The sequence below is a fragment of the Thamnophis sirtalis genome, unplaced genomic scaffold (genome assembly GCF_051295495.1).
Source record: "Thamnophis sirtalis isolate CommonGarterSnake01/CBP01778 unplaced genomic scaffold, rThaSir2_p1.2 scaffold_8, whole genome shotgun sequence".
In the NCBI taxonomy this organism is placed as follows: domain Eukaryota; kingdom Metazoa; phylum Chordata; class Lepidosauria; order Squamata; family Natricidae; genus Thamnophis; species Thamnophis sirtalis.
Window position 1 is genome coordinate 52,600,129 of NW_028261388.1, and position 23,065 is coordinate 52,623,193.

At 36.0% G+C, this 23,065-nt stretch overlaps 1 protein-coding gene across 2 annotated transcripts in view; it reads right to left on the bottom strand.

Annotated features, from left to right (window-relative positions):
* Positions 1 to 20,788, bottom strand: part of KCNJ6 (potassium inwardly rectifying channel subfamily J member 6) — a 127,879-nt gene extending 107,091 nt beyond the window's left edge. For both annotated transcript variants that reach the window (XM_087721659.1, XM_087721658.1), the window contains exon 1: positions 20,367 to 20,788. The gene's annotated coding sequence lies outside the window, so the exon portion shown is untranslated. The remainder of the gene's footprint in view (positions 1 to 20,366) is intronic.
* Positions 20,789 to 23,065: the final 2,277 nt, after the last annotated feature.

Consider the following 23,065-nt stretch of genomic DNA (forward strand, 5'->3'; position numbering starts at 1 on the left):
AAGCACAATTTCTGAAAAAAAGTTTAATAATATTCTTTAATCCTTCAACAGCATTATTACCCTTTTAAAATAGCGTGTCATTTAATTTTCCTTAATAAGCATGGCACTCTCTTATTCAAATGTCCCTTTTCCAGGCCCCAGTCTTTGCAGAGTTCATTGTAATTTCTTAACAATGTAAAATGAATGTAAGAATGAAGAAGAGTGATGCTGGCACCGATTGGAAAGTGTCTATCTGTTGGATACAGACTCACCTCAACCCTAATTCAGATAAGAAAGAAGCATCTAATTCCAGGGATCTCTTCATACTCTCTTGTACATTTTCCCTGCAGGAGGGCATCACTCTCTCATTAGACATAAAATCTGAGGTATGGTTTTTCTGTAGCATCATACTCACTCATTTGTTCAGGAGCATGTGATTGAAGGAGCCACTGTTTTGACCTACAGGATCAGGTCAGCAGGGATGAAAAATAGTTTCAGCCAATGTTTTTAAGGCTCAGGTAGAGGGCATGGTGTCACTAATAACATCCTTTCCCCACTTGGCTAAAGGAACATTGTGGAACTAGCCATGGTCCTGATCACTGCTAGTCTGAACTCGCCATGGTTAAACCCTTAATAAAATAAACTCTTTTGAACTATCCTTTACAGTGAACAGATTTCTCTTGGTTTCTATGGAAATGAACTTTATGCTTTTGTTTGGTCTATCCAGATTGTATTCATGTTCTTTGTCAATTATCAAGTCTCTTTTTATAGACATCTAATTTGATGACTACCAGCAAAATGGAGTAGACTGAATTACAACAGCAATGGGTGCACCAGTGAAGACCTGAAGGGCCTGGTTGTGGACAGATCATCATCATAGTGGGGGGGAATGTATCTAAGAATCATTGCCTTCTTGATGGTACATCTGCTAACTTGATGATACATAATCAATCAATCAATTTGATGACCATTTTCACATCTTTGAGATGCTTTTCTCCAATGGAACAACTTGCTTACCCCAGACAAGGCTTAGTTCCACAGCCTCCTGTTAGTAAAATCACCCCCCCTTTTGAAAGACCTTACTAGTTTAATTATAAAATATTATATTAAGAGAAATACTGGAAATATATAGATACTAATAAATTAAATACAATAATACACATAGATTATTATATTTGATTTATTAGTATCTGTACACTTCGTAGAGTACATCTGAAGCAATAGATTGCATAAATAAACAAATAGATAAACCAGTCAGTCTTGTAATAGCAGATCTCTTAAGTTAATTATGCACTGGAAAAAAGGAACTTTATTTTGTTCCGCGTTCCAGTGAGTAATCTATTATTGTTTTGTATTTAATAATGAAAAAATATAGAATTTATTTTGGCTAATTTTTGTGAGCAATGAAACCCAGTTTTATAAACCAAATGTATTCATATTCTGAATGTGATCAAAATATGATTTTTTTTTGGAAAAATAGCATAAAGTACATTAGAAATACCTTTCCAGTGGAATTATATCCCTTCATATAGAATTGAATTGCCTTCCATAAATGAAGTATCCCTCAGAGAAGTTGCTTCACCCAATGTTTAGAGATATCTATGCTGCCTGGCATCACTATTTATTCAGCAAGGTTTCCTGACTCACTGGGTGCTCCTGTTGCTTGAAGGAAAAAGTCTACCTCTAATTGTCTGTTTCTATATTGGATTAAAAGCAGTGTATTAACAAATGTCTTAAATAATACAGGATAATAAAAAATGATGTAGTGATTTATACTAGAAACTTTGATTCTAGAATTGGTAATTTTTCCTTGGTTCTGTTCCTAGTCGTTAAATTGACAAACACATCAATCAATCAATTTGGTCAATGCCTCTAGCATTCAAGTATGACTAAATTAACATGAAGTCATTAACATTAGGAGTGAATTATTAAACAAAGATAAAAATGAGCACTTTACCTCCTACTTGCATCTGTATAGTTCTGTATTCCTAAAACTCATATAAAAGAACTGTATAGTTATTCTTGTAATTGCTTAAAGAATGATGTTCCTTTATTTTCCTTCATGCTCTGTCATAAATAAATGTCAACTTCAGTGATTGAGAAGAAGGAGGTGCCAACCCACACCTTTTCACATTTGCTTTGTCAATATGAAATATATGGGTGATAAAAATCACACACTGAGTTTAAATACGATATGGAGGAAAGAATTAGTCAAATAAACTGTACATCTTTTGAAAATGACTATTAAACAAGATATTGGTTTCCTTATCCAAAAATAAAGTCATTTGCACATTTCAATTTTTCCTTCCTTCCTTCCTTCCTTCCTTCCTTCCTTCCTTCCTTCCTTCCTCCCTCCCTCCCTCCCTCCCTCCCTCCCTCCCTCTGCTTGATAATCTGAATTGTACAAAAGTGGCTTCAGTTAGTAGCTATGTCACCAGTATTTCATTATTTAATTGGTACTGAAACATTCAGTCACCACTCCACATGATTTACCAGCCAAGCTCTGCTTGAAGCAAAACAATTATGTATAGTTCTATAGATGTATAGTCATAAACATTGTATGTTGAATGAGTCAAGGTTCTTTTCTTTGTTGTTTAGCAGCCTATGTAAACCTCATTTTACTTATACTTTATATAAGTAGGGAATTGATACTGAGTGAGTGCTGTTAAGCAGGGATATAAATCACCTGGCCCAGGATATGTACAGGCAAAACTCAGTCTGTAGTGGCACAGAATGATGAACAGTGTTTGCTGCTGAATCTTCACAGAGTAGCACAAGTGTGATTTCAGTGGAAGCAGGAGATGGGGGCGGGGGGGTTTGATGGTGTCAGAATGTTCTTTCACCCACACATCCCTCCCACTAGATTTTTAATTTTGTTTTTCTCCCAGTGGGGCTGTATGCCAAGAAGGAGGCCTGGAGAGAAACAGCTTTAACATAGTGTGAATAGGGAACACAACAGGTATTCCATTATTCAGTCCAGGATATAGTGCCCTGCATAATACTTTCCTCTTAGCCAGATTAAACAGCTCTTTGTGAACATTGTAACTGCAGAGATATGAAAGCAATGGAAAAAAGTGTTGTTGTTTTTCTTGTACATGTTATATACAAATCTGTGAGGGAAATAAATCTGGAATTTGATGTGTTCTTTCTGTGTTTTAAAACACAGAAGGTGTTTGGGAATTTGCATTATTTTTGAATTAGGCATTGCTCTCTATGAATTAATGTCTAATTTGACATTGCGTTTACTTGCATTTATGCCACCTGTCAATTTATTTGCCATTCTACCCTTTCTGCCACCAATAATCTCTTATTTTTGAGAAAGGAATCCAGGTAATTAGTGTGGCAAAACATACTTGAAGTTGACTAGATACTTGAAGAAGCAGGGAATTGCCTGAGAAGAATGGCATATGGAACTGGCAGGAATCACATTTTTTCTCATTCTCTGCCTGTTTCTGAAGGAGCAACACCTTCCAAAATTGAAGGATTTTTAAAGAGCATTCTCTAAGTGATTCTGCCTAAGAATAGATTTTCAATTCATCCACTGGCTTCCTGTTTATAATAACTCAGTAGGATTTTTTTTTTATTTCAACAGGATTTTAGGAAGATTCCTGAAATGCATTGAATGTTTTTGTTTTAATTGTTTGACCTTTTCCTTTTAAAAAAATTATTATTTGAAAAAAAGAAAATGAAGAACTTACATGAAAATGCATTCTTTAAATTATTTGTTTATGGTTATATTGCACTCTGCACCTAAGTATATTGCACTGAATTAGTTTGCCTATCTAAAAAAAGAGGGGGAAATAGAGAGAAAATTACATATATCAAATAGAATATGTAGGCCAAATTTCTTAACTAATTTCCAGTCAACCTCTTGGTGATAGCTATCTCTGTAATTTCCCATATTCAAGCATTATTATTTTTCTTGGCATGGGAAAAACAAACAAACAACTGCTTGTCATCTCAGATTACTGTCACAATTTTGAATTTAAACAGAGCTAAAGAAAATAATTATTTACCAAGTTTAACAACAGGGAAATTTATAAAACTTGATAGGGAAAAGAAAATGTTTGACAAATTCTTAAAAAAGGACTAAAGTTTGCTTTTCTGAGTGAATAAAAGTTTGTGCTTAGTAACAAAGAATATAGTTGACTACTGTACTATATGGTTAATTGGGTCATGCAAAGGAGGCAGTGTGCTGCTGTAAAATACCTGGGGGCAAGTTGGCTTTAGCTACAATCTCTGAAGCTAAAGTATTGCAAATTTCCCAAAACAATATCTGTGATATCTAAACAGAGTTGAGAAGGTTACCCACTTTAACTTTTCTGAAACAGAGATCAGGTCCTGGAGTGGCTTGCAAACATGGGCCTCCTTAGGCACTTGCTCAGCATTTTACTTTTCACCTGCTGCCCAGTTATTTTAAAGAATGTATATATTGGAAAGGAGCTAGAAAGAATAACAGAACAGAACAATAGAGATGGAAGGGTCCTTGGAGGTCTTTTAGTCCATCCCCTTGCTCAGGCAGTAAACCCAGTACCATTTCAGACAAGTGGTTGTCCAATCTCTTCTTAAAAGAGAATGGGGGGGGGATAACTGTTCCCAAATCTGTCAGGTTTGGCTACTAATGAGTTTTTGTTTGCATGTTAATCAGCCTGTGGAATGGCTGAATAGGCTAATGATGTTCCAGTGGCTAATGAATATGGCCACTGTTATAATTGGCAAGACTTCCAGTTATCTAGTTTTACTAAGGGTGAACTTCTTAATTAGCGTTGCTGAGTTCATTTCTGATTTTTTAAACAAGCTGTTTTAAAGTTATTGAATAATTTTTGTACTAATCACAACATATCTGGCTGTCTAAACCATGCCAATATTGATTTTGCTTATTTCAATTATTCAATTATTCCTGCTGCTCACTCAATACTTAAACATGCCCTCTTCTCCCGGCCCTAACCGCATTAAAACCTGGAAATGCATTTTTGTTTAATTCAGTAATATATTATCTTTCATAATGTTTGCAAGATATGTAGCATAGTGAAACTGGGGGGAGTTTTTCCTTTGATTTCAACATGCTTTTGACAGAATCATCAACTAGCTGCGCCTTCATTATTGCTCAGCCTGTGTATTTGGAAATGGAATAATATAAAATGTCACTAGTGGTTATCCAAACCTGATTTTTTCCCTGTATAACATCTGTATATACTACTAAGACTCCCATTGTTATTACCATTAACTGGGCAAAATGGTGCCTTATACTGGTAGGCCAACAATTTTCAAACCAAGGTTCCATAAATAGGCTAGTGTAGAATGCATCCAAAATCTGGGAGCCATGACTCCCAAGAGAATGAAATTTAGGGAGGTTCTGGCTGTTTCACGCTGCTTTTGTGATTAGGCTGTTGCTGCAGTCATGTAATGGTCATTCTGAACAAAGCACAACATACTGGTTCTCTGCCACCAGTCTCACAATCTTTTCTTCCGTTCTCCACCCAATTAAAAGGACTTGACCCATTATGTGGCTCTTAAATAGGCAAGAACTTTAAGGTGCATGAAGAAAGGCCTGAATATTCTTTATTGCTTTATATGCCCCTTTTCTGGCACCGAAACATGCACTTGTATTCAGTGGTGGGATTCAAATGTTTTTACTATCAGTTCTGTGGGCGTGGCTTGGTGGGCATGATGTGGCTTGGTGGGCGTGGCAGGGAAAGGATACTATAAAATCTCCATTCCCTCCCGATCAGCGGGGACTTGGGAGGCAGAGAATAGATGGGGACAGGGCCAGTCAGAAGTGGAATTTACCGGTTCTCTGAACTACTCCAAATTTCCACTACCGGTTCTCCATTACTGGTCAGAACCTGCTTGCATTCCTCTTTATTCAGGAACTCAGGGCTCATACATGGTGCTCCATCCCCCTATATTCATTTATGGCAACCCTGTGAGATAGATTGGGCTGAATGTTACCCAGTGAGCTGCTGTGGCTAAATCTCTCAGGTATCAAATGCATTAGCCAGTATGTGTTAGTCCTTGCCCAGTCTCATTCATTTTTCAACTGCTCCCTATCTAAGTGTAGATTGGCCCCTCCTTTGGCCACCAGAGACCAGGTAAACCAGTCCCACTTAAGATCTCAGGAGACCACATGATCCTATTGTTAAACTATCTCTTCCTATACTTCCTACAAAGGAGGATTCAAAGGAGAGGCCAGAACGGTTTCCAAACTGTTTTGTCAGGCACACAGAACAGGAACAACATATAGAATTACTTCTGAGTAGTTCTTTATTGTTGTTCTCTTTTAGCAAACTCTTGACAGGCTAAACCAACTATCTGAATAAGTATTAGATATACTTTGTGAGCTGTTAGATGGATCCACCTTTGCTTTTTTCCTGCCTATCAGACATTCCAAGCTCTGCTGTCTCTTTACCCTCTGGGAAATAGTGCCTCCTACATTCCATCACATGTTCTGAGGTGAGAATGGCAACATAGAGGTTAAAAATATTAAATAAATCCAATAAAAATAAAATAAAATACTGTCAGCATAATCAGGCTGGTAAGAAAGAGGGGGGAGGTTGTCATAGTCAAGAGATGACACCAAATACTGTAAAGATGGGGCAATGAGGAGGAGAGATGAAGAAACAGAGGATAAAAGGGCTGCATGTCTCCAGAATCAGAAGAAAAGGTACACAATGAGGAGACAATAAAATATGGAGGAAGAAAGGGAAGATCAACTAGAGAATATAGGATAAATACTAATTACTGTAATACAACAATGCCCACCTTTAGTAATAAGAATCCAACAGAGAAAGAGCAAGGCAAAACTCACAACTTGTACAATGTAATATTTTTGCTGATTTTGGTTTCATGACCTAAGTCTGCCCTCACTGTCATGTGTTCATATTTCTTGTAGAAACTACCAATTTCTGTTGCATGAAGAGAAAGATGAATTTGAAGCTTTGAACTCAATTTATATAACAATGATCAACATGTTGCAAATGAGTTCAGGAAAAACCTGAGAACAAAAATAAATCCTTCCAATGGGGAATGGTGGTATCCTTCTGTAATCATTCAAGGGCAAATCCTAAATGAATTAGACTTAGGATTCCACAATGATGGAATTCAAAATGTGATTGTAGGTAGGTAGGTAGGAAGATAGGGAAGGAGGGAGGGAGGAAGGGAAAGGGAGAGAAGGAGGAAGGAAAGGAAAGAAGGTGGAGGAAGAAAGCAAGAAAGATAGGTAGGTAGGTAGGTAGGTAGGTAGGAAGGAAGGAAGGAAGGAAGGAAGGAAGGAAGGAAGGAAGGAAGGAAGGAGGTTTTCCAAGAAATTCAGTGAAGAAGTTGGCAGGAAGTTGGAAGTCATTCCCATTTCCACTGGTTGTTGTTGTTTTTTGCCCATCTGTGGCTATTCTGTTTTTATTTAGGTAAGGAAATATTTCTGAAATGATAACCAGTGTAGGGCATGTCTAGCCATTTTACAAAATTATCGATTTGTTTGTGTAGAGCTTCCACAAATTGCAATAGATTTTCTCTTCTCTTGTTTTAATATTCTCAGGGGAAGAACATGTCTGGCTAATTTTAGAATCTTTTCACATTCATAACCACATCGGGAATGATATACACATAGGAATTCATGATATATATTTTTGTGGAACAGCATAATATCCATCTTCATAAACACCTACTAAAAAGTCAATGAATTGCTGAGGATCTTGAGATGTGTCGGACTACAGTTCCCAACAATTCTAGGCATTACAACTTCCATCATCCCCAGTAAGCATGCTGAAGGATCCTCCAGCTGGGAAATGTAGAAGATGCTTGAGGACAGTATCTGTCAGGCAGAAGTTCAGAGAATGCTATTTAGATAGTTTGAAGTCTATTGCAATAAAGTTGCAGCCCTATTGAATTCAATTACAATCTTCATGTTTTTTATTTGCCTCAGGGAGCAATATGGAGACCAAGCAACTGGAAGTGATGCAATGAGGCCTTGCAGACTTCAACTGCAATCAAGAAATTGCATTGGCTGTTGATTTTATGTCCTTTATATTCACAGATAGCACACATACTCTTGTAACTTACTGATCAATATTTTTATTTTTAATCCAAATTAAACAGATTTGGATTCACTTTGCTGCTTTTCTCAAATAGTTTTCAGTGCATTCTCAAAAAATATCTGTTTTTTTAGAATACATCTTTAGAAGTCATACTGAAAGATGAAGAATTAATAGAGCATAATTGAAAAGAATACTCTAAGGAAATAAGATTTAAATGGAAAAAACATGCTTTCTTCTTGAAGCATGTTTTGTTTTTGTGGAATGGAACTCAGTTCATAGCAGAAGTCTCATACTTGAACAAATGGTGATGATAGGGGAAATTATGCAAGGCAGCTACTGAAATACATGGAAATATAGAAATCAAACGAATATGATTTTTGTTTAGAAGGCCTGGTTGGAAGCATCATTGAAACAAATGATGGGAAAAGCACTTGTTGTCTTGCTTCTCCCTAAAGAAGTACTTTTGCCAAGGTCCGTATAAGACAGTAATGCCAATCACTTTTAAAAAATAGGGTGCAGTGCCACTAGATATTTGTATAGGTCAATATTTGAAAAATAAATACATATCAAAATATTCATTATTTAATGCTTTCCAACTCCAACATACAAATACCAACACAACTTTCCACATGTATGTGTATGTGCGTGTGTATGTATGTGTGCACCTGTTAAAGCTGGATATTAATTGTGCCAAAAAACAAGAAGAAGAGTAGAACATGTTGGAAGATTGCTTGGAAGCAGTGATTCACTGCAGACACAATTTATTTCTCAGATCGGATTCAGACATAGCCCAAAAGACAGATTAAGTTACCTGAGCTAGCAAATTCTACTGCTGATAAACTGAAAATCAAATGATAATTTTGAATTTCAGTATGGTGCAGGAATAAGTACAAAGTGATTAAACAACATGTTTTGAAAGTAAACGGCTTCTAAATAACATTGCCAATTTAGTAAGGGTTAAAGTTTCTCCCTAGTTCATCTTAAATTTAATTTATATGAATTTATATGAAGTCTTCCAAACTTTTGTACAACTAATCATTTTTGAAATCTTTGTTAAGGGAAATGGAGGCAATAAATGGATGTAAACAAAGAATGTATGTTTGTTTGGCCCATTGACATACCAGGATTGAGGATCTGATGGAGCTTTTTAAAACTCAAAGCTCATGCCATGTTTTACTTCTTTCCCCCTTCTCTCTTATTTAAAGAACTTGACATATTAAAGACAATAGGCTTAAATCTACAGAATATAGTGGGACCAATTCATGAATAAACATACAATATATACTGTAGAAATGTCATGAAAGACTGAAATTCTTTTTCCGGAACTATCCCAAAGGTGCTTTTCCAGGAGGTAACTGGACTTTCTTGCTTTTTCGTTTCGCTTCTTCAGCTCTGACAGGATATTGGGGAAAGGAAGGATTTATATTCCGGAACTAAACCCCATTATTATTAGGAACAAGTCTCTTACTTCTACGTAAACCTTTATACCATTCCGCTAGCATATCAGTATAGCTGCTGATATTCACCCCACAGATGTAACAGTTGTTGGGAGGGCAGAATCTGATGCAATGTCATCACTTCCTCTACCCTTATTTTGAATGCTTCATGTTCTTCCAATATGACAATCCCATTTTTTTAGGGTGAAGATACCTGAAATGGGCAGGATATTGCCATGGCTACCTGTATTCAAATGCCATTGTAGAGGGCAATATCATTGCTAGTGTTCTGGGTGAATGTTTCTTGAACCCAGTTTGGATGGGGAAAACCCCTCTCCCAATAAAACAAATTTCCCCAGTGTGATATATTGGGACTATTATTCCCCAAATTCCCTACCAACAGTTTAAAGTTTCTTGGTTCAGACCAGATATTTATCAGAATCAGCATTTTTTCTATGCAAAGCAAAAACAAGCAGAAAGGGCATTTTTATTAGTACAAGAAGGCTAGGACACTTTCACTCATTGTAAAGTAATCTAGCCAGCATCTTGTAGATTTGATATCCTGACATTTTGAAGATTTTTTTCCCCTAGTTAATACTAGAATGTCAGGATATCAAACCTATAAGATGCTGGCTATATTACTTTATAATGAGTGAAGGTGTCTCAGTCTTCTTATACTAATAAAAGTGCCCTTCTTGTTTGTTTCTGTCACACTGGAACTAACACTTCAATTGGCTCTTAAGCCTATGCATGCCGTTTCCACACATGGTTGGCTAGTTATATAATTGTGCAGCAGCACAGCATGTAAAGGGAAGAACCAGGAAGCAGCTAAACAAAGCAATGCAGCCAAATTCTAACAAACAAAAAACCACAAAGATTTTCAGCTAGGAATGCAACAAAACACAAAAGCCTTGAAACAGTACAGTAATTCCCTAGGCTCTGCAGAGATCAGTCTGATTTTCTGTAGTCCCAAAGAATAGTAGCTGGTGGATAGATTTTCTATCAACATGATCTTAACATTAAATCCAATGCTTGATCATTTAGGGTTGGTTACTATTGATTGTCACTGGGATTCTTAAGTAAAAGATGGATAGCTGTCCATGGACAATATTCTAGCCCAATGACCTGCAACCAGCAGGAATTAAACTGGGGAGTTAATAAGAAATTCTCAAACTCTAGAATAAATAATAATATCTTTAATATTTTTAATAATAGTAAATACAACAGTTCTTCATTCATACAGATACCATAATCTTGTATTTCAAAGAACTCTGAATTTGCTTTAAAATTCTGGATTCAGATCCAGGTTCTTTCTTTAAAACCCTGGATTATCCAATAAAATTAATGAAAGTAGGCTAAAACAAAGAAAATTTGTTTCTTTATACAATGAATATTTTAAATTTGCTGATACTTTGGAATTCTCAAAATTTACCAAGGTTGAAGTTTATCAGCATCTACTCTTGTGCTATATATTCACAAAAAGATAATTAGAAATTTGCATTTTCAGAAAATTTTTGAGGGGATGCAGGTAAGTGACGGAATCTATGCTTTGCATGCAGAAGCTCCTATATTCTAGGAACTTCTTGTCTTCTCTAGGTAAAAAACATCTTGGGCGGCAAAAGTTATTGACCAAGACTTTAAAAAACTGCTGCAATATAGCAGCATTTGACTAGATGGACCATTTTAGAACATCATGCAGCCTGATTTCCAAATACAGGGTATATGGAAATGTAGTATAATGCATATACTTTGTAATAAGTATGTGCAAAATACTTGATGCTTCAGGTGGATTGCCAGCATCTCCCATAATGGACTATCTGACGTTACCTGGCTTCCTCTTTGCTTAAAAAGCAACATGAATTTCATGCTGATGAAGTCAATATTTCTTCATTGCAACAGAGGAAGTTCCCAAGGTTCTTAGCTTCACTAATGGTCCTGCAGAAATTTCAGAGTAGCCATGTGAGCCTTCAAAAGGATCATGAGAAAGCTTCACTAATGCCAATGCAATATAATACATTTGCAAAGCACTCTTTCAACTGCTTTTGACAGCCTTCTTTCAACATAAAAAGTAAATTGTTCTTCAATTCAGGCTCAATTTTGGTGGCTTCATGGACACATCTATGCAGTTTTCTGTCAATAATATGAAACCAATTTGCCATTGTCATCTTTCAGGATCTTTGTTTTTTCTGTGTTCTCAATCAACCTCAATTTTTTCTGTCTTTTCAAGTCTCAATCTGGTATTCTTCAATCCAAATGCTAACTTGATTTGACCTCTCCAGTCATAGATTTTAAATAAACATAAACTCATACAATTTGTATATTAGCTTCCTGAATGGATAATATAAATAGCAATATTCATGATTTGGGTTTTCAATATTATTTAGTGTTCTTTCTTTTCATAGGTTATTTCACTTGTGAATAGCTGTAGCACTGCTGACCAACATCAAAATCATATCCATTTTGATTTAAATGGTAAATGAAATTGTCAGAATGCCCCCAACAATTCATTTCTTACTTTTTGAATATTCATTTTACTTGAGATATATTAAAAAAGTAGTCTAGGTATTTTAAAATATATAAATGTAGTGTATTGACTAGGCTATCAGATAAAAAACAAGGAGATGGGGGATTAAGAGCTGATCAGAGATTAAATGGGTGATTTCAATTGCTTCAATTTATCTTACAGGATACTTATATGGATAAAATTACATAGGAAAACCCATTTTTAACTTCAAGTTATTGGAAGTATGGTGGGGTATATACTGTATGTTACTGAGAAATAATTAAAAATAGAAATATATAAATAAAGAATATAAAAATATTTCATAAAAGGCAAATATATGTATATATGTATATATGTATATACGTATATATGTATATAGGTATATATGTATATACGTATATATGTATATACGTATATATGTATATATATTTCGTAGATTTTCACGGGTGTAGGTATGCTGGTCTTGTTGTATTCGGGTCTTTTCCCATGTAAGATTGAGATTTTCTTGGCAATGTTTCAGCGAGGTCTCACTTGCCATCTTCAGGCTGGGTTTTGGGCTTAAAGCGTGGTCGGAGCTGCTGTCTTTCTATAAATCTTGGTGGAGTATATATATAGGAAGCTTCAGGAGACAATGATTTGCAAATTAATGCTGAGTGTATCTGATTCAGTACATGTCAATTTCATGTGTTCAACAATTGAATTCTGACACATTCACAATTCTAAAATGCGTAGTGTTATTCTGAAATGCTGAAAAATTGCTACCAAAATCCATTTTAAAAAATGGGACTAGATGAACAAAAATTTATCATTTATTACGTGAACAGCCTCAAAGTAAATCTTCAATCACTAATAAATTTGTCCATAAAGAAAAATAGATGTTTAAATGTCCCTGATTGAACAGCAAGGATCTCAGTTTGCTTTTACTTCCCAAGGTGATATGAAATCATACCTGCTAATATTAGCTTACTACAGAAAAAATATAATCAAGAATTATTGCAGCAACAGAAGGCATACATTTTGGGACTATAGTAAATGAAATTGAATAATGCTATGCATCTGATGAAGTGACTGTGAAGAACTAGCTTATTATTTAAGGAACTACAACTACATTTGATGATTATAACTAGGGATCATAGTCAGCAGCCACACAAAATGAGAATATGAGCATTTCTCTTCATCACTTCACTAAAAGCTTCCAAATCTTGTTGCTATGGACTCTGAACATTTCTTCTAAATATCAAATCAGATAGAATAAAATTGTTTAGACAGAGTGATTTATTATTAATTTGGAATCTGTTTTCTGATTTATAAAACCTGGATATGTTTTTATATCCAGATTTTTCTAAATTTTTAATTTATTTGTACAGGTTTGTATAGACCACAAGAAAATTAATTGCATCTTGATGTAGAAATCCTTTATATTTATATTTTATGCAATAAGGTACACCAGTGATTTACAAAAATTAGATATTTGATTTATTCCTGAATAAATCTTCAGTTTATCACTTCTACTTTCTCTAGTTGTTCAGATATATCCTCTGATTCTTGTTTTATGGGGCTAGAAAAAGCATTAAAGGGAAATGTGTTTGCAAAATACAAAACAAAAAGACCCAAAAAAATGACATAGGAGAATAGCTCCAAAATGAGTCATCGAAAGATTTGTTTCCTAAATGAACACTATTATTTTCTTGTTTTCTTTTCTGTTCTTGATTGGCTTGTATTTCTAACAATAGGCAGAAATAATTATAGCAAGAAATAGAAATGGAGCTAGCAATGTCAATGTGGAACAATACTTGTGTTCACAGCTATATTTTAGGGATGTTCTCAAATAGGATGGAAGGCTGTACAATAAAAACATAAATTAGCTTTTTTTACTACCTGCTTTCAAGGTGTTATTCTTTATCTCTAATAAATTTGTGAAAATGATCACCAATCAGATAGCTTTGTTATTTTTCTCTAATGGAACTTTATTCTCAATCCTGTGAACCAAAGGTCACGACTGACTTAAGGCATTTTTCTGTTTGAAGTGGAGAAGCAAATGATTTCCCATCCACCCACCCACAATACTTCCACCACCTCAGAAACACACATTCTATCCAAGGTCAATTCAATTAATCTTGGTGTTAGAGGCAGAAAAGCCTAGACATTTCCCTCAATTTTTCCAACAGAATCTATATTTATTCAGAATAATCCCATTGAATGTCTAATTTATGTTCCACTGATTTTGCTGGATAAAATTAATAATAATAAATTAAATAAAAACAACAACAACAAATAAGGGCTAACAATTTGCTGCCTTTCCATAATAACCACCATTTTCTGCCTACCACAGCTAGTTCTTTCTGTATAACACTAGATGCATCCTTGGACATGTTACTTGAACCATTTTCATATGGGTCTCATAGTTTGGAATTCAGCATTTCTATTTCAAATACTCTTTATTTATTAACTATTACACTGTGCTCAAATAGTATTTATTTACTGTACTATGCCGGACTGCCCTCTAGTTTAATTAGGACTAACGTCAAGGTGAGAATAACTTCGGGAGACAGTAAAAGACAGGGGGAGACTGGCTGTGGTTCATGGGGGCCGCAAAGAGTCAGACACCGCTTAGCGACTGAACAACAACAACAACATGGTGAGAATAGTTTTTTAAACTATTTGTGGTGCTGGAATAAAAATGCTTTGCAATAAAGACATGTGAAGTGGAGCAAAAAGCATTTTATTTTGGCTAGGTTGATTAAGTTTGGCATTGTTATTGTTTCTGCATCAAAGTAGCTGCAGAAAGTTTCTCAATATAAATGCTTATAGAAAACTTAATTAGAAGCCATACACACAAAGAGACACACACACACAGACAATGATGTTATATATATATATATATATATATATATATATATATATATATATATATATATATATATATATATATATATATATATATATATATATATATATATATATATATATATCCCTAGTCAACAAACAAGTCCCACCCACCACCCAGGCCGTTACAACATGAAACAATGTGTGTTTGTGTGTGTGTGTGTGTGTGTGTGTGTGTGTGTGTGTAGATTTTATATATGTTTATGGATGAAAGTTACTTGCCAGCATCAGCATCACTCAGCTGGCTTCTATTCCTAAGGGAGCTTAAAAACCAGGTTCTCACCAATCCAAATCCAATGCTGTATACCCCCTACACTGGCTTTTACAACATGGACAGCTATACCAGTACCTTATTTCCAAATGAAAAGCAAGTTGTGTACATAGCAAAGTACTGATGCTATGCTGCTTCCATTTTGCTGTTTGAAGTGGAGAAGCAAATGCATTTGAGAAGCATTTCAGGTGGTACTGAAATGGTGGGAAATTGCTGTGGCTATACTTAAGAGTATAATCTTGCCAGCTAAAAATGAACTGTTGAGGATTTGGCAGAAGATCTATTAACCTGGAAGAAAGGAAGAGATGCCATTGTCATAAAAGAAATACTGGCAAGATGGCTAAAAGAGCACTGAGTTGTGATTGAGTTCTGAGCAGCGCAAGGGATATGCTGATATTGTTTCCCCACTGAGAGTACAATATTATATTGCACCCAAATCTAGCACAAAAGCTCTTATTCTCTTGCCTTTACTAAAAAATGAAAGTCCAGCTACTTTCTTCATACTGCTGTGACTGAACATCAGCTATCATGAAATCATGTAATCAGCCTCATTTAATCCCTGCACAATATCATCCGTATAGAGCTTTACACAAGAAAGACGATTGTCTGCACACTGGTAACCTCATTTTGAGTGTTGCAACGCATTCCAAGAAGCTACCCAGTACTTAATTAAAAGCTGTAACAGAATGAAGCTGTTAAGTTGCTGAAAGGGACAATGGCTGTGCCCATGTTACACATGTGGTGTAGCAACTGCACTGGTTGCCAATTAGCTACTGAGCCGAGTTCAAAGTCTTGCTTCTGACATATGGCCCCAACAATTTAGGGCTGAAATATTTGATAGAACTCCTTCTGTGTACAGATATGATTAATCACTGAGATCATCTGAGGAGAACTGTAGGATGTTATCCCCTCTTGGAGTCTGTTTTTCAGAATAGTCTCTTTACTAAAATTCATGATAAAAACATATTGTCTCCTCTGAAACAAGCCCAACTCCTGATTCTTAATGGGCACAAGTACTTGCTATGGTATCTTTTAGGCATCTCTGGAAGATGCTTTTGTTTATCAAAGCTTTTCTTGTGTATCTATTGGATGGACATGTATTTTGTTTTACTTCCATCCATTTTAAATAAATATGGAGTTGTTGCTTTAACTTTAATATAATTTGAATAGAAAGTGGTATAAAAACAGAATAAACAAATAATAAATTGACATAGTATGCGACTATAACTCTCAAGTCCCATAATATAATTTTCAGATGCAGAACTAAGAGAATCTGGCTACCAAACAATCTTCGCTTAGTTTTCCATGCAAAGCAACTTAGTTTGACAATATATCTGCAGGTATGTCACCTAGAACTCTATAGATACAAATCCCCCAAATTTTGTTCTGATACTGACAAAGCAGATTATCCTCTAAGTCAAAGCAAGAATAAGAGAAAATGTACTGTAATATGCAACTGCTGCTGTGGTCTTCAGATTATCCCCTTAGACCCATCTGCTTTGGCATTGATGAATATATCAATGAGTCATCACTTTTTCTCAATGTGGGTAGCATGCTGGTCCCACTGCCAACACAGACCCTCATTTGTGTGATTTGGTATATGAGTTTTTATGGCGTTTTGAAACTTTTTATTTGTGTGCTTTTCTTTTTCTGCTCTTAGACTAACATATATTAGATCCTTTCGCTATTCCACTGGGCAGCTATGATGTATTTTTAAGTCCAGTGTAATAAGATCATAGGATGGATTAATCAACCAAGTTTGGTCCAGAAATTGACCAAAAAAAAAGTCACAAGTAGAAAGACTGGTGGCAACCTCGAAATTTTTTTATTTCATTGTCTTTTAGTCTTCTCCAGGTTTTCTAGAATATGTCATGAAAAATAAGATAAAATATTTTTTAAATTTTGTCAATGGTTTGCTCTCCAAGCTTGTTTCAATTTAGTTTCTAAATGTTTCATTACCAGACTAGGTAAGTAACATCGGCAGCAGCAGGATTTTCTTGTCCTCTTCTCCTTATCAATGCCTTGTGTGCCAGATGTCATTTGCCACAACACATTTATAAGCTAAGGAGAAGAGGAACAGAATATCCTGCTGATGATGTTACCTAGTCTGGTAACGAAACGTTCAGAAACTAAATTAAAAGAAGCTTGGAGACCAAATCACTGCCAAAATCTAAGACCCGAGCTATAAGTATTTTTTATTATTTCAAAATAGTTTCATTTTTACTTTTTATATCTAAAGAAAATGTTACTTTGTGATTTGTAATTAGTGTATTTCCTGCCCATCACTGTCTTTTTGCTTCAGTAATCTACATGTCAGATTTTGTCTTGTGAGTTTTTAATCACTCAGGGTTGGACAGATTTCCAGTTCACAGGGTTTTCTTTATTTTTTACTAGCATTTTGACATTGTCCAAGTGAGCCTGATATATTTATTTTTATACAAAACATTTATGTCATCTACTCTCTTAATGGCTATGAGAAACCTGCTAGGCACATTAAAACCTCACTATATTTCTTTAAAAAACAAAAACATAAACTAACCATAATAGAAATAAAGGACAAAAGTTAAAACAGTAACGTTGGTCTCAGATAATAAACATTTTGGGTAATACTGTGCAGCATTTCTGTTTTGGTAAATTTAGAGCCTTCAGGAGGGTGATAATAGCATTTGCCTGCAACTCCTTAATGCAGTTGTGTTTATTACTTAGATCGCACAATAGCTTGTAGTCATGATCCTAGAAAAATATATCACTGATTTAAAGAGTTCTATGTTATTAATCAAGAGCACCTGTGGAATTGAATCTGAAATGGTTTTAAATACCCTCCTGAATTTGAGGCTTGCTTCAATTCCAGTGGTAACTTATTCTATAAAATGGGTCCCAAGACAGAGAAATCTCAACTGATCACCAAATTTGAGCATATCCATAGTAGAATCTGCAAAAAATGTCCTACTGACCATCCAAGATTATGGGATGAACTGTAGAGAAATATTTAATAGGTCCTGTAAGTTGCTTAGCTTTAAACGGATAATATTATATATACCATTGAATACATTCAAGTGGACTCAGAGCAGTAACAGTAATAAAAAGTTCCTCCTGGAGGAAAGACAGGATATAAATATTATAAACAAATAAATGTGAGGATAATGTGGAAAACATTAAGTACTGAAGAATTCATAGCTCAGATTTTTTTTTAATACAACAATGGACAATATTCACAACTTTTATGCACAAAATTCACTCTTAGTTCTCCCAAGTGTTCTTTAGAGTACAGTAGTATACAGTTGAGGTTTTAAAATGAGTAAAGATATCTTTTTGATAAAGTGTTAAATAATTTAGAATATCCAGTCCAACTGATTCTGATCCATTTTCTATCCACCCAGGCACGATCGTTCTCCAATTGTAGCAACATCTTAGTAGCAATGCTGCATAGTGACCATTACCAAAGGTAAAGAAAAAAACCCTATAGTTCTGATAATAGAAATTATCTTTTTTTAACTTCTTGATTGGACCAGACAACATTGCTTTCATTCACACTGCTTTAGGTGATTACAGTATGTGCAATGAAGCAATTTCTTAAGAGGTAGAAGGTATCTAAAAAAAGTTAGTATTGAACAGCTGAATTATCTTCCTATCACTGTTAAAAACTCTACTTCATGGGGTTTTGATTTGCTAGATATTTAAGCTACTGTTAGTTTCAGCTAGCTACTCTGATATTACATCACTTTATATTAAAGTGGTGTATTAAAAACTACATGTACAAGATGCAATAAGCCAAATATTTGAGTACTTACTTTGAAATTAACACGTTTACCATATAGTGTTAGGAAAATGTCAGGTCTGAAATGCGCAATTGAATTACAGTATGCCAACCCAAACCGCTACCTCCCTTTGGCACTGTCCATGGTGCTGATGCTTGGTTTATCGCTGCTATGTTTGCTTGAGGGCAGGATATCTAATGACTGTTTTGATCCTATTACTTTACATAATTCCTAAATCGTGAAGTTGGTGTCTATAAAATTATGGATGGCAAACATTTCATCATTCCCCCATCATTTGCTCTCAGTAAAGATTTCCTGTCCTTACTATGTTCCATGGAACTGAAGTTAATATTCCTGGGTCGTCATGGTGATAGTGAGCTCTGTTCCTAAGAGCAAGACAAATTAGGCACTACCTCATTAGCCTGAACACTCTTCTAGTTTGCAGCCCTATGCAATTCCTCTTTGAAAGATTCAGAAAGGATTAAGGTTGGCATGATTATATGTCATTACGTCACAGTGCCTTACTTCTCTAGTTCCTTAATGTTTCTCTCACTGTTTAACTATCACTCTGCTACAATACAAGTTCAGGGTGCCTGGCAATAGAGCTGAAATCAAACAAAATTTGACCACTAGCTTTAGTCAGAATAAAAGTAGCATTCCCAGCCTTATCTTTTCTAGTAGAGGCTGCATGTGGAAATACTTCCCTATCTAGGGGACATTAGGTGCCTTTTGGCATTATCTGCATCATTACTTGTTCCCCTACCCTCTGCATAAAATTTGATTGAAATACCTCTCTACCTCACAGCTTGTAAATTATCATAATTACTTGTTCTTGATTTAAAAGTAAATAACAATGAAGAGGATCCGAAACACCCACTCGATTACATTACCAAAACGCACAACATCTGTTTAATTTTGTATGCATGCAAGGCAAATACAAGCCAAGAGGCTTTGTCAAAAACCACAAGTTTGACGGACCCGGAACTATATGCATTTATTTTCTAATGGTTAGTTCCCTTCTCTCACCCTCCACGTGCATGCTGGGGGACAGAAATCAACCACGATTCCTCCTCTCTTTCTGATAAACAGAAATGCCACTCTCGGAGTTCAGTGATCGGAACTATTGATTTCCCCAGTAGCAGAACAACAGATAGGAGTACACACACCCGCCGGCACACACCCCGTTTCACGCAGTTGTTTTCGGTTAACAATGCTTGGCTTCCCAAACAAAGGAAGAAACATGTTAGAAATCGCAATTGGTCAAATGCCTCTCATGCACCCCCGTCCCCGTCCTTTTAATTGTCAATAAAGAAGTAGGAAATCGATCGCTTTCTTCGTTATGTAACTGTCATCCCTTTCCCTAAAAACATAACTTTGAGATCGGATATACTTCAAGGTGCACTATGCACTATGCAAGGTGCACTAAGTTGAGGGTCGCAGGAACAAAAGGTGTATTTCTCTTAAACATGCACAAGATCGGAATAAACTGCACGGAGATACCTGTTTGCTGCACGTTTTCACTCACTCGATCATGATTTTTCTCCTTCGGAACAGAGCAGGCTCATTTGTCACTCAAGAATGGAAGATGAAATAGTTAAAATTAAGAAAGAAACAGAAACAAAAGGAAACGAGAAGAAAGAATCTTCGGCTTCTACAGAGACCCAGCACTGCTATTGGGAGCTTCCATCCCCTGCCGAAGTCTTGGCTCCAATCAATCAGTTTGGTTTTCCCCACGAGAAGCACACGAGGCGAATCCAACTGGTGCCCGCTTTGCCCAGGCAGAGTTCAGCGGGAGTCGCCGCCAGGAACGGGAAAGATTGGAGTGGAGCGAGCCAGAAGAACCGAGCGCTGGCAGAGAGAGAATGGACCACTCAGGGACACGTCACGAAAGCCTGCAGTTTCAATGAATTCTACTCAATTTCAGGCGAGTGGCTGCTTGGATCTCCAGGCTAGAGCTTTAACAAAACAAAGCAGGAGAAAATTCTATTCAGTGCCATCTAGCGGCTCAAGCCGAAATACAAGATAGGGAAGTCGCCCCCCACCCCACCTTGCTCCCCAGGCCCCTCTTTAAAAAGTAAGGTGTTTCCTTTTGAGTTAAAAAGAGGCTTAATGGGAACTTTTCTGCCTGTGCGATCAAGCCTCTCCCTTTCCATGGAACAGAACTGAGGCAAAACCTTTGTGTATATGTAGTATGTATGATAAGACTTATGGAAGTCAGCGACATTTCCTCTCCCCCCACCACTCCCAAACTCTGTACTGCATATCCCATAGGACCAAGGAAAAGGAGAAGACATTAGAAAAGAAAAGTAAAATAAAGCCACACAAGTGAACCTAATCACGGAAGAGGAATTGTGTGTTGTGTGGATTTACTAGCTTGTTTGAAAAGGTCTGGATTGAACAAAATCAGCTTTTCTTTCTGAAGTGAGTCCTGAGGATGCAGCACTGTCAAATTTCTAACACAGAAAAGGGTATCCAATCCCAACCCTTAAGTAGCTCTCTCCTTTCTCATTGTACACTTTCATGTGACTCTGCCTGGATTATAAATACATTAACTCACAGCTTCTAATACTGATGTTCCGAATGAACACTGACTCGCCAAATTCAATAGCAGTAAATCCTTGATTGCTGGATGCTAGAGAGAAGAACATCGTGGTTTCAAAATCTAAGGGATTGGTCTGGACAAATTTCAACAGCACTTTTTTGTGTGGCTGTTGATAAAAATAGGATTGCTAACATGATCGCCAATGTCCAATGATAGATATGGCACAAGAAGAAGAAGACGGGAGTAGCTGTTATGCTGAAGCTATGATGCTCCTCCTGCTTTATGTCCAACCCAGATGTAGAACTCATGGTTTCCTGGTTTCTAGCCTGATGCCACTATACCAAACTGACTCTCCTGATGGGGAAGGTTGGTACTGAAAGAATCAAAAAATTCTATCAGCTCTAGTGTTTCTCAACCTTGGTAACTTTAAGAAGGGTGGACTTCATGGCTGACTGGGGAATTCTGGGAGTTGAAGTTCACCCCACTTAAAGTCACCAAGGTTGAGAAACACTGATGAACTCATTTAAAGATAGATGATCTTCAGGTTTTGTTCTGGCCTCATTCACTTTGGGGGAGTGAACCTCTGCCATGCCAAAAATGCCCTTTGCGTCTCCAAACTTTCACACCCTGACTTCAAACTTATCAATGGAAGAACGGAGAAGATTAGTAGCAGATCTAATAACCTCAACTTTTTTCTGTGTTTGTATGAATGAATCTGCATTGGCAAAGCTGGTTTATGGAATCTGAAGCTGCAGTGAAATGCATATGCAACCTTGTGTCTCAGTGAACTATTTCTGTCCTATCTCCAACCTTCTCTCTCAAGGGAATGTTGTTCAGAAAGTCAGGTGACAGCTTCAGAAAGTCTTGAAAGAAGCTGATGATAATGGTTTTAGCTGGACTTCAGACAAGTGCATAGTATGGGGAACACATTGCTTGAGGTTGTCAGATGATCTCTGGTGAGATCTCTGGTGGACCTCTTTGATTTCTTAATTACTTTTTAAAAATTATAATCTATTAATTTTACAAACAGAAAGAAAAAGCAAGAAAGGACTGAAAGAAGAGGAATTTTAAACACCATAAAAATGCTTAAAAATTTAAATTAAACAATTTAAATCTGCAAATTAGAATATCTTACATCAATTTGTCACTTTAAGTCAGAATTAAAGTATAGCAAGTCAATCTTAAAATTAGGTTGCTAATTTTTCAATTATTGAATAAAGATTTTTTTAAAATCTCATTGAAAGATAATGTAGCAAGTTTAAGAAACTGTTAAAATATAAATATTGTAATCTTATTTTAGGAGAAAAAAAATCCAAACTTTGAATGTGATCCAAATTTTAGGAAAAAAACCCAAACTTTGGATATGGTCCAAATATGCATAATTAAAATGCTTTCTATACCAAGCTAAATTCTATATATCAGAGTTGTCTTTCAGACAGAAGGCTAGTTTTTGACATCGATACATACTCTCATAGTTCTCCTTGATCTCTTAGTAGATCTTGATTCCATCAAACATTGCATTCTGGATTGACTCAGGCATTGTAGAAGGCACAGTATTGCAGTGATTCTCCTTCTTCCTACATGATCAGCAACAGTTGGGAAAAGAGATCTAGCCCGGAATCTCTGCTGTGTGAATATAAATGAATATTTGCTCTTA